Below are 13,395 nucleotides of genomic sequence, written 5' to 3'. Positions count from 1 at the left end.
AGAGCAAACTCCCGGCTTTTCGCCTCAGGAGCGGGATTCTGAAAGCGACGCGCTCGTATTCAGCGCTCGCTTTATGAGGTGTGCTGAGGGGGCGTGGCCAGCGTCAGTGGGCGTGTCCGCCGATCAGCCAATGGCGGAGTAGCACCAGCGACGGTCACCCGCTTCAGCGTGTAATCCGCTGGGCGGGGTGTAGCCAAGTTGAAGCAAGGCCGAGGGTAAGTGCAAAGTGCAACACAGATAATCACAACAATAATTTTTAAAAGTTTTAAAATAAAGAGAGCAAACTCCCGGCTTTTCGCCTCAGGAGCGGGATTCTGAAAGCAACGCGCTCGTATTCAGAGCGCGCTTTATGAGGTGTGCTGAGGGGGCGTGGCCAGCGTCAGTGGGCGTGTCCGCCGATCAGCCAATGGCGGAGTAGCACCAGCGACGGTCACCCGCTTCAGCGTGTAATCCGCTGGGCGGGGTGTAGCCAAGTTGAAGCAAGGCCGAGGGTAAGTGCAAAATGCAACACAGATAATCACAACAATAATTTTTAAAAGTTTTAAAATAAGGAGAGCAAACTCCCGGCTTTTCGCCTCAGGAGCGGGATTCTGAAAGCCCTGAAATTATGTACTAGTACATGATTGACCTCTTGTATTTTATCTACCAGAGCTCTATCAACAAAAAGGAAGTCAAGCATTGAAAAATGGCCATGTTCTTTGCTATGGAAATGTGTAGCCTTTCATCTGGCCCTTTAGATGCCACTACACATCAACCAGTCCCAGGTCCTGCACCATACTCCTCAAAGTCTGCCTAGCCCACTCCACCAGGTTCCAATCCAGATTTAATATGTGATGAGAGTCTTCTACATTGGGGCCATAATACCCTGCACACACAAATTTATACAAGGGTGTAGGGAGCACCCTGCCTCTCATCCCAGCACAGTTCCAGCCATTGCATTCTGGTGAATGCAGTACAGTTACTTCAACGTTGCTTTAGTTTTTCACCAAAGATGGTGAATGTAGTGCTGTTATCTCTAGATACGTGTTTCTAAGTTTAGCCCTTCATCAGTAGAAACCAGAAAAGTAGTAGATAGCAGATAAAACACATATGGGGTTGCTGAAATTCTTCTCTGGTCTTCACAGGTCACAGTACCACTACACAGGCACACAGGTGCATCCCAGGTGAGCTCATCACCTTGTTGGCTCAAGGTAGCCTTTTAAACACAAGGGGGAGGGAACAAAAACATTTATATCCAGTACATCTCGTGCCCGCCAGAGTCCACCTGCCTGAACTATCTTCTTTTGAGGAAACAAACCTCCACCCAGCCCCCTCCACACCGAGATTGAGACCCCCTTGAAGTACTCAATTTGATCTGAAACAATATGTCTCTCTAGCCACTTAAAACTTAGCAAACAGGGTTTTGCTCTCAATTGCAGTAAGATGGGTCTCCTACAAGATCATGATATGGGCTAAACTCTCCTCCATATACTGGAACACCAACCTCTGCCTCTATCTAGACCTAAGACCGCTCACGTTCCAAATTAAAAAACGTAACTCTTTACTGCCCCCGTTGATTCCAACAGGTTTCAACCTCCTCAGTCTGTCGGATAAAAGGGGCCTAAGCTCAAAAGTGGCTATAACTTGGTAAAACTGAGGACCATTTGTCTTATTTTCTCCCACCTCAATTAGTACGTCTACATCCTCCAAAGCACAGTAGCTGAACATCTGATTGTTCCACTTAATACGCCGAAAATCTTTGTTGCGCCTTGTCTTCCAACTTGTGGAGATCCTCCAGTCTTCTACCAACCTCCCACTGCCACCTGCAGACATCGGACCCGCTCTTCAAGGCTACACCCATGGTAATCTCCTTCACTAAATATGAGAGTACATTGACCAAGATCTCCCTTGGCTTCTGCTCTCTGTATCTCTTGTTCAAGGTTGATATCTAGCCGTTAGCACTGTATCATACAACAAAGCAATTATGAAAGAGTTTGTATCACTGCCTTCTTCAACCTCAGGGACATTTAGAAATCTGAGGTTATTCCTCCAGGAATGGTTCTCTAACCTCTCTGTATCCTCCTTCAGACCCTGATTTTGTTTAGACAACAAAGCTATCCCAGTTGGCTTCTTCTTCACATCCTGCTTGATCAGGACAACCTTCTCCTATGATGCTCTAGTCCAAACAGCCACTTTGTCAAATTTCTGAGCCAAAGCCGAATAAGAAGCTTGAATCCCAACTGGGTAGTTTCAAATATCTCAAACCTGCTTTTAATTTCATCCTTTAAACCCAGCAGTATAGCTGTCAGTGACTCATTAGGCTGCACCCTGGCTGGCACAGCCCCCTCAAGACTACCAGCACCCCCAGAATGCAGAGCCTTCTGTTGGCCTACCTCACCTTCCTGCCCAGATTCCTCAGACGGGGTTAGGACATCAAATCTATTGCTGGTGGCCACTTGCAGATCCAGCTAAAACGCTCCATCCTCCTCAGAAATGCTTATTACACCAGAATTAGAATTGCATTTCCAACTAATTGCCCCATTAGAGATGACAATATCCAGGGGAACCTTCTTGGGCTGCCTTCCCATATCAACCTCTAGGGCACTTTCAGTGTTCTTGAGGGCAGGTGAGGCCATATGTAACCTTGAAAAAAGAATTTAAGCAGGGTGTTACTCTTACCTGTTGCACCTATGTTTTCCTCACCCTGCTTCTAGCTGTCTTATTAGGTGTTTTCGCCGTCTTTTCAGACCTTCCAGCTCTCTTAAATCAGACACCACAGCCTCCAATGGAAGTACCTCGTTAGCCCTTCTTCGCAGGTTCTGAGGTAGTAGGGATATACTCTTGCACAGGACTTACCCTCTCTCCGGCTTGTAAAGCGTACCTTGAGGTCTTCCCCACATTCATGCCTCTCTTATCCATAAGAATGGAGCTACGTAACCTCCTGCCCTCCTACTCTGCCTCTTGCCTCTCCTGCCTCTGCCTGGTGCTGTTACACCTCTTCGTGTTTGCTGGGAGGCCATCTTGACTTGTGCTGCCGCAACATGCCCTGACAAGGGCTGTTCTGCTACACTAAAGCTCCTGCGCGGCTACCTCCCTACGCAATATCCCTACACTGATTGATGAGCTTAGGGGCAGCACCGCAATCATAGCATGCAGAAATACGGGGGAACAGCAATAGGAACCCTCTCATGCCGGGTAAGTCGGGTGCATATTATCTGCAGGGGGCGGTGAGCGCGCACACTCTGGGGTGCATTGCTTTCCACCCCAGGAACTTGCTGACGGTAGTTAACGGACGCCATGTTTACCATCTCGTGACCTTGGTGGAATGCTTGATTATCTTGAAAAGTGTTCTGCTTCTGTTGGTGGCTTTGGTGATAGAGTTGCTGAAGTACTTTCTTTGACTGATGTGATGAGCTGTCTGTGTGTTGTACAGCAGAACTGCAGTATTTTGAGGTCATCAAGAGTTCTGTATTTCTTCCATTTTCTTTCATGTCTGCAAATAAATATTTGTCAGCAAGCTATTTGGAGTACAAGGGTGCTAAAGGCCGAAATTTTGATTTTAAAATGGTCTTTATAAATAATGGCAATACCTCCGCCTTTCCGTTTCGGTCTATCTAATCTGCTCACGCAGTAGTTTGTCGGAGTGGCCGCTCTAAAGTCTGGACCAGAGGATTCTTCACCCCATGTCTCCGTGATGAATAGAAGATCTAAGTTGTATAAGTCAATTAGTTCGGAGATTTCAATTTTATGTTTGGGAAGGGATCGCACATTTATAAGTGCTGCTAGGACCTGTCGGGGTGCGGTCATGGGGGGGTGGAAGTTATCTCTAGTGCAAGTAGGGCATTTGTGAGGACCAATACTGGGGTTAGAGTATGACAGATATGGTAAGGCATGTGGCAACTCGGCTGCGGCTCTAATATGTAATAGCTGCGTGGGAGTGTAGGTGAGGGCCTCTGTGTTAAGACGGGGTGGCGTTGTTGGGGTAGGGTGGGTGGCCCTAGGCCCGGTCTCGGCGCGGACGAGCGCAGACGAGCTTGCCTTATGCGCGCCTTTGGCGCGCAATCATCGCGCCCGCTGCGCTCGTCCGCTGCGCTTCCGGTTTGAGACCATGATATATGGTGCCTGGCAACGTGCTGAGGGGGCGGTGGCCAGCGTCAGTGGGCGTGTCCACCGATCAGCCAATGGCGGAGTAGCACCAGCGACGGTCACCCGCTTCAGCGTGTAATCCGCTGGGCGGGGTGTAGCCAAGTTGAAGCAAGGCCGAGGGTAAGTGCAAAGTGCAACACAGATAATCACAACAATAATTTTTAAAAGTTTTAAAATAAAGAGAGCAAACTCCCGGCTTTTCGCCTCAGGAGCGGGATTCTGAAAGCGACGCGCTCGTATTCAGCGCTCGCTTTATGAGGTGTGCTGAGGGGGCGTGGCCAGCGTCAGTGGGCGTGTCCGCCGATCAGCCAATGGCGGAGTAGCACCAGCGACGGTCACCCGCTTCAGCGTGTAATCCGCTGGGCGGGGTGTAGCCAAGTTGAAGCAAGGCCGAGGGTAAGTGCAAAGTGCAACACAGATAATCACAACAATAATTTTTAAAAGTTTTAAAATAAAGAGAGCAAACTCCCGGCTTTTCGCCTCAGGAGCGGGATTCTGAAAGCAACGCGCTCGTATTCAGAGCGCGCTTTATGAGGTGTGCTGAGGGGGCGTGGCCAGCGTCAGTGGGCGTGTCCGCCGATCAGCCAATGGCGGAGTAGCACCAGCGACGGTCACCCGCTTCAGCGTGTAATCCGCTGGGCGGGGTGTAGCCAAGTTGAAGCAAGGCCGAGGGTAAGTGCAAAATGCAACACAGATAATCACAACAATAATTTTTAAAAGTTTTAAAATAAAGAGAGCAAACTCCCGGCTTTTCGCCTCAGGAGCGGGATTCTGAAAGCCCTGAAATTATGTACTAGTACATGATTGACCTCTTGTATTTTATCTACCAGAGCTCTATCAACAAAAAGGAAGTCAAGCATTGAAAAATGGCCATGTTCTTTGCTATGGAAATGTGTAGCCTTTCATCTGGCCCTTTAGATGCCACTACACATCAACCAGTCCCAGGTCCTGCACCATACTCCTCAAAGTCTGCCTAGCCCACTCCACCAGGTTCCAATCCAGATTTAATATGTGATGAGAGTCTTCTACATTGGGGCCATAATACCCTGCACACACAAATTTATACAAGGGTGTAGGGAGCACCCTGCCTCTCATCCCAGCACAGTTCCAGCCATTGCATTCTGGTGAATGCAGTACAGTTACTTCAACGTTGCTTTAGTTTTTCACCAAAGATGGTGAATGTAGTGCTGTTATCTCTAGATACGTGTTTCTAAGTTTAGCCCTTCATCAGTAGAAACCAGAAAAGTAGTAGATAGCAGATAAAACACATATGGGGTTGCTGAAATTCTTCCCTGGTCTTCACAGGTCACAGTACCACTACACAGGCACACAGGTGCATCCCAGGTGAGCTCATCACCTTGTTGGCTCAAGGTAGCCTTTTAAACACAAGGGGGAGGGAACAAAAACATTTATATCCAGTACATCTCGTGCCCGCCAGAGTCCACCTGCCTGAACTATCTTCTTTTGAGGAAACAAACCTCCACCCAGCCCCCTCCACACCGAGATTGAGACCCCCTTGAAGTACTCAATTTGATCTGAAACAATATGTCTCTCTAGCCACTTAAAACTTAGCAAACAGGGTTTTGCTCTCAATTGCAGTAAGATGGGTCTCCTACAAGATCATGATATGGGCTAAACTCTCCTCCATATACTGGAACACCAACCTCTGCCTCTATCTAGACCTAAGACCGCTCACGTTCCAAATTAAAAAACGTAACTCTTTACTGCCCCCGTTGATTCCAACAGGTTTCAACCTCCTCAGTCTGTCGGATAAAAGGGGCCTAAGCTCAAAAGTGGCTATAACTTGGTAAAACTGAGGACCATTTGTCTTATTTTCTCCCACCTCAATTAGTACGTCTACATCCTCCAAAGCACAGTAGCTGAACATCTGATTGTTCCACTTAATACGCCGAAAATCTTTGTTGCGCCTTGTCTTCCAACTTGTGGAGATCCTCCAGTCTTCTACCAACCTCCCACTGCCACCTGCAGACATCGGACCCGCTCTTCAAGGCTACACCCATGGTAATCTCCTTCACTAAATATGAGAGTACATTGACCAAGATCTCCCTTGGCTTCTGCTCTCTGTATCTCCTGTTCAAGGTTGATATCTAGCCGTTAGCACTGTATCATACAACAAAGCAATTATGAAAGAGTTTGTATCACTGCCTTCTTCAACCTCAGGGACATTTAGAAATCTGAGGTTATTCCTCCAGGAATGGTTCTCTAACCTCTCTGTATCCTCCTTCAGACCCTGATTTTGTTTAGACAACAAAGCTATCCCAGTTGGCTTCTTCTTCACATCCTGCTTGATCAGGACAACCTTCTCCTATGATGCTCTAGTCCAAACAGCCACTTTGTCAAATTTCTGAGCCAAAGCCGAATAAGAAGCTTGATTCCCAACTGGGTAGTTTCAAATATCTCAAACCTGCTTTTAATTTCATCCTTTAAACCCAGCAGTATAGCTGTCAGTGACTCATTAGGCTGCACCCTGGCTGGCACAGCCCCCTCAAGACTACCAGCACCCCCAGAATGCAGAGCCTTCTGTTGGCCTACCTCACCTTCCTGCCCAGATTCCTCAGACGGGGTTAGGACATCAAATCTATTGCTGGTGGCCACTTGCAGATCCAGCTAAAACGCTCCATCCTCCTCAGAAATGCTTATTACACCAGAATTAGAATTGTATTTCCAACTAATTGCCCCATTAGAGATGACAATATCCAGGGGAACCTTCTTGGGCTGCCTTCCCATATCAACCTCTAGGGCACTTTCAGTGTTCTTGAGGGCAGGTGAGGCCATATGTAACCTTGAAAAAAGAATTTAAGCAGGGTGTTACTCTTACCTGTTGCACCTATGTTTTCCTCACCCTGCTTCTAGCTGTCTTATTAGGTGTTTTCGCCGTCTTTTCAGACCTTCCAGCTCTCTTAAATCAGACACCACAGCCTCCAATGGAAGTACCTCGTTAGCCCTTCTTCGCAGGTTCTGAGGTAGTAGGGATATACTCTTGCACAGGACTTACCCTCTCTCCGGCTTGTAAAGCGTACCTTGAGGTCTTCCCCACATTCATGCCTCTCTTATCCATAAGAATGGAGCTACGTAACCTCCTGCCCTCCTACTCTGCCTCTTGCCTCTCCTGCCTCTGCCTGGTGCTGTTACACCTCTTCGTGTTTGCTGGGAGGCCATCTTGACTTGTGCTGCCGCAACATGCCCTGACAAGGGCTGTTCTGCTACACTAAAGCTCCTGCGCGGCTACCTCCCTACGCAATATCCCTACACTGATTGATGAGCTTAGGGGCAGCACCGCAATCATAGCATGCAGAAATACGGGGGAACAGCAATAGGAACCCTCTCATGCCGGGTAAGTCGGGTGCATATTATCTGCAGGGGGCGGTGAGCGCGCACACTCTGGGGTGCATTGCTTTCCACCCCAGGAACTTGCTGACGGTAGTTAACGGACGCCATGTTTACCATCTCGTGACCTTGGTGGAATGCTTGATTATCTTGAAAAGTGTTCTGCTTCTGTTGGTGGCTTTGGTGATAGAGTTGCTGAAGTACTTTCTTTGACTGATGTGATGAGCTGTCTGTGTGTTGTACAGCAGAACTGCAGTATTTTGAGGTCATCAAGAGTTCTGTATTTCTTCCATTTTCTTTCATGTCTGCAAATAAATATTTGTCAGCAAGTTATTTGGAGTACAAGGGTGCTAAAGGCCTTGATTTCCATTGAATGTTTTAATTGGGGCAAGGATGTTCTAATGGTTTCCAAAAAAGTGTTGACCTTTTTTAGAAGGATGTTGGTATCTGACGTGGGGTTAAAATGGGTGCAAGATGAGTTTAAATATTGTTTTCAATGGAGAAGTCTGTGACGGTTCTGAAGTTTTGGTCTCTTTTGAGTTGACCTTGTTGTTAGGACACTAAGCAGGGAGATACCGATGGCAAAGTTATTGGTCCACTCCAGGTGTGCGAGTGGTTTGCATTGGAATGTTGGTGAAGTTGAGAATACAAGATTGATGATGTGGTCCTTGGAGTGTGTTGTTGTTACATTCTGCACCTTCTTGAGTGTGTTGATGAGGTTGAAGAGGGTTTCTCGTTTTCTTTGAGAATGTATTGTCTAGGATATTGATGTCACCTAAGTGGGTGTTGTGGGCAAGTTGGCGATCAGAAAATTCATTTATGAAGTCTTTGTTCTGCCTGGTAGGTCTGTAGATGAGATGGAAAGTGGTGGCCTGAGTTGCAGAGAGTGGGAAATGGCATATCAGCTGCTCCATAGAGTTTAGTTTTACTTGTTAGTTTAGAATGGAGGACCAAGAGGATTTATGGATGACAGTGAGTTATCCTACCTTCTAATGAGTGTAGTCCACATGGTAGATGTTGTTGCCTACTGAATGTCTATCATTTGCAAGGATGTGGGGTTGAACCACGTTTCTGTCATAAAGAGGGTGTTAGGCTTGTGATAGGCAAAGAGATGTGCTATGCTTGATGCTTTAATTTTTTTTTTATCCTCATTCTGCAATACTATGTGTAAGGAGTTGTGAGGGACCCGCCTCCTATTTCACTAGTCCTTCACTGCTCCCTTTTTTTTTCGGAACTTGACTTTGGGGAGTCTCCCTTTGTGTGTGCTTTGGAGGGGGTCCCTTTATTTCCATTACCATTTCCAATACATTTCCGTGCTGGGGGGAGCTGGCCTTCCTGGCCACTCAGACAGGCACTTTGCCTGGTTATTTATTGCCATCGCATAATTATTGCGCTTTAAGTAGTATGGAGCGAGTTTTCGGTGGGGTTACAGAATTCTTAACTAGACTGATGGGACTCTTCCCATAATTCCCAGAAATTATATTTCCTACTAGGTTTCCCTTTCTTGTCCATTTAGTTTACTCTATTAATCGAGGCCAACCATTCCTGGTGTGTGGGTGTTATCGGGCTTACCCATTTAATGCATATTTCCCTCCTAGCTAATAGGATTAACATAAACAGTAGATTTTCTTGCCTTGTAGTCAATTTATCTAAAAAGTCTGATCTAGTCACCCCAAATATAACAAGATCTATACTTACATCAGATGGTCTTCTCAAAATGGTGTCTAAGGTCTTACCCACTTCCTGCCAGAATATGTCGAGCTGGGGGCACTGCCGAAACATATGTAGGTCGCTGGCTTTATCCAATCAACATTTGGGACAGCTCTTTGTTCTTGCTCTGCCAAACTTGGATAGCCTCTTCGGAGTCCAGTAGGCTCTGTGAGTGGTGAACAAGTGATTTCTCTTTAAGGCCGCAGATTTTACAATGGACCAGCATTTTTCCATAGATACTTGCCAAGATTTTTTGTATATCCATCGTCGGCAGATCTTTCCCCCAGGTCGCTTCCGGGATCAGAAAGTTCTCCTCCCCCGCTAATATGAGGGCCCAATACTAACGAGAGATTCTTTATTTATGAAACCGTTTTACATCATCTCAGTCTCCAGAACGACATTTACCTTTTTGTTTTCCTTCAATGATTTTACCCAGCTAGTGAGTTGGTAAAATCTGAATTTTGCTAGGGAAGCATTTGTCATTATTGTTAGATGGTCCCAGTCGGCTAAGATGTTCTCCGTCATTAGTTAGCCCCATTCCGAGATGCCTGCTGTTTTCAGCGGGGTAGCCAGGCTATCCCTAAGACAGTCTGGAGTGCCTGGGGAATCCCATATCGGGGCAAAGTTGCTGTAATATGGTATATTCAGAGTGCTCCTTATCTGGTACCATAGTTTTGCTGCAGATTTGAGAGTCTTTAGTTTCACCTTTTTGTAGTATTTCGGGTGGCCGAATTTATACAGGAAGTGGCCAAATCTTCCGGTCATTATTTGTTGGTATTCTGGGTAGTGTTCATAGTTTTTCAATAAGGACCTTGTGTATTTGAATTGAAAGGCTCTATATCCAGTGATTTTATGGTGTTTTCTAGATGGCCTATCACTTGTTTTGTTGTTTTTGTTTTATGTGCTGCATGCTTAGTAATGTTCCCCTGATTACTGCCTTGTAATCGTCCCAGGTGACTTGTATTGAGGTTCCATTTTTATTATTTTCGAAGTGATATCTGTCTTTAGTTTAAGTTCTTCTATATTTTGCGGGTCAGCTAGAATGGTGCGGTCGATAGTCCATCTTGGAGTGAAGTTGTTTTTTTCCATTTGTATTTTTAATTGAACTGCCGAATGGTCAGATAGGTGGGCTGGCAAGTGTTCAACCTTTTGCGTGTTTTCCACTAGACATCTATCCATTAAGAAGTAGTCAATTCTGGACAGTAGTCTTAGTTTTTTGTTTTGGAATGTGAAAGCTTGCTTTTTGTCGCCTTTTTCTTTCCAAATGTCCGCCAGGCCTAAGTCTCTTATACAAAGCCCCAACCACTCCCTCATTTTTGGCAGATTTACCTGTTTCCTCTGGGGGAAACAATCCACTCTAGGGTCTATGATTATGTTGAAGTCCCCTCCTAATATTACTAGGGAAGTTGCTGATAGTAGCTGTACATATAGTTTTTGTAGTGGGGCTGGGTCGTCTGTGTTGGGACCATAATATCCCGCAATGGTATAAAGTTTATTATGTATTCTTACCCTGGTGACAGCCCACCTTCCCTTTTTGTCAACTTCTGCGGACTCTATTCTGACTTTCAGTGATGTTTTAAAAAGTATGGCAACCCCCTTAATGATCTGTACAAACGAATGAGTCCACCCAGTTCAACTTCTTTATAATTTCTTCCCATTCCTCTTTAAGAAGATGCGTTTCCTGTAGTATTATGATTTCGATGTCCATTGTTTTCAAATACTCCAGTATTCGCCGCCTCCTGCTCTGGGTTCTGAGTCCATTGACGTTCCACGAGAGTATCTTAACTGATTTCCGATCCTTATTCATCATTATTTCTTTGTTTCCTACATCCCACATCTTCCTGGGGGCCTCCTGGTAATATTTGGCGGTTCTATTTTCTCCTTTTTTCGCATTTTTAGGACTTTTTTCCCCCCCCTATTTTGCTCCCCACCCATGTGCTTGCTTTTTTGTTTGTTTTTTCCTTTTGTGCAAATTAAAACATCCCTCCCTGGAGAAGCCTGCCTCTTCTCTTCTTTGGGCTGTATTGTTAACCCACTTTGAGCTCCGTGCTCGCCATTTTCATCTTTTTTTTTTTGCTTCTTTTATTTCTACAACTGCTCTCGCATTTGGTCCTTCATCTGTTCTATAAAATGCTCGACCGCCTTTGGTTCCCTTATGTTGTGCATTTTGTTCCTCCACATGATCCTGAGGGCTGCCGGGAACTTCATCTGTACAGTAGCTCCAAGGGCTCTTAGTTCTTGCATATGTTGACCTAGCTCCCATTGTCTGTCTTGAGTCGCCTTGGAGATATTTGACCGGATTCTAAATGACCATCCCCCCCTGTCGTAAGGACCCTTCTTTAGGGCCTCGCTCAGAATTCTTTCCTTGAGGGTGTATGTTTTAAAGTTTATCAGTATTTTCCTTGGGTTCTTCCTCTCCTTATTCTTACCATACGGGTTGCGGTGTGCCCTTTGTATGTCTTCCTCCAACCCTCCTGCTTTTGCCCAGGGGAAGTGCTCCTCACGGAGTAGTACTATAAACTTTTTAATGTCTGCCCCTTCCTGGCCCTCTGGTACATTTAGGATTCTTAAGTTGTTTTTTCTTGCCTGATTTTCCAAGGACTTCAGTTTCTCGTTGATACTTTTATCTTTTTCTCTCAGAACCCTGATCTCCTTTTGGTTTATCTCCACCTTTTTGCCTAGAGCCCCTACCGCTGCTTCCACTACTGTAACTCGTTCTTCCAGTGCATTCAATTTGGTGTCTAGTATTTCGCAAGCTTCTTGAATCTTGCTCTGATTAATTTCTGAGACAGAACATTTTGCCCTCATTTCATCCAACACTTTCTCCAGGATCTGGTCTGTTGAGTTTTGAGTGGAGACTGGTTGTGGTGCGTTTTGAACTGCATTGCCCATGCGTTCACTGCTTGATATTATTGTGGGTTGGGTGGCGGGTGGGCTCTCAATTAAGCTGTTTGGTTCTCTTTGAGATGCACTTTGAGGTGCTGGCTCTGTGATATTGTATAGGCGACTATCCATCTTGTCTTTTACTCCTTTTCTTGTATAGGTGTAAATGTCTTTAATTATGGTAGTATAGTCTCAAGTTGCTTGTGGTTCAGCCTGGTTTACCTGTGCCTGCGTCTGTACCTTGAAGAATGACCTGAGAGAAGGAGTAACTTTGATGTTTTGTTCTGGAGCCCTCCCGGATCCTACCTTCTCCTTTAGCGTTTTTTTCTTGGCTCGGGGGGTTGATATGTCTGTTTTTGCCTGTCTCTTGGCCTTTCTTTTAGTACTACGGGGGCAATGTTCTGCTTGGGGGCTGCTGGCTGAGTGTATCTAAAGAACTGCTTATTTCTCAAGCAGTAACTTGAACGTCTGACTTGTTCTTGTTCTTTACTTCCATCGCTATCTGTGTCTGTTTTTGTTTCCTCAGTGGGGCTGGAGGTGGTTGGGGACCCCCCCCCCCTTCCCCCTCCAGATGTTACAGAGCAGAGACCCTCCGTGTTTTGTATCTGCTCCGTTCTCCTGAGATTACTGCTCTTTCTTGAGCTTACGACCCCTTCGCTCCCCTCACCGCCCTTTCCACCCTCCGGCCTGCTTACCCTTCTCATGTAGTGTGGCTCTTCGATCGCCTCCGCTTCTCCAGCTTCAGTGGTCTTCTTCTCTTCTCCGAACACAGTAATGCAGTCCGGGAGATTGTTGAGAGAGCTCTCGAGGGGGTTCCTGTCAGAAACCCCGGGGTCCCTGTGCCGAGCACAGGCTGCTGCGCCTGCGGTGCCTGTGACCCTCGAGGTCCAAGCCAGCTGTTGCCCCATGTGGGCGGAGGTCTCTCTGGTGCCTGTCCCTGTGCGTTAATCACACCGCCCGCACTCCTCTGAAACCCTGTATGCGGCGTTTGTGGGGCTTCGGGTTTTCCGCAGGATGCTGGAAGTTCGGCTCTCCCAGTTCACCCGCTCTGTATACTGCCTCACCGTCCCCGGAATAGGAAAGAGATCCTACTGGTGGCCCTCCGGCTGTTCTTCCACGCCTCAGACGCTGACGCCCAGAAGCTTGCATACAAGACGAGAGTGTCCCGCAGCACGCTTCGCAGAAAAGGTTTTGTCTCTCCCTTCGTCTCACCGTTTGGTTGCAGGCAAGTCCATTCTTTCTTAGTCATTTTAGTCTTTTGTGGTATACCCGCTTTGATCTCGCTTTGGTCTCGCAATTCTTCTTCTTTTTTTTATGGCACCAAAAATC

The sequence above is a fragment of the Lissotriton helveticus genome, chromosome 8, assembly GCF_964261635.1.
Source record: "Lissotriton helveticus chromosome 8, aLisHel1.1, whole genome shotgun sequence".
Classification (NCBI taxonomy): Eukaryota; Metazoa; Chordata; class Amphibia; order Caudata; family Salamandridae; genus Lissotriton; species Lissotriton helveticus.
Note: the sequence above shows the minus strand (reverse complement) of the source record.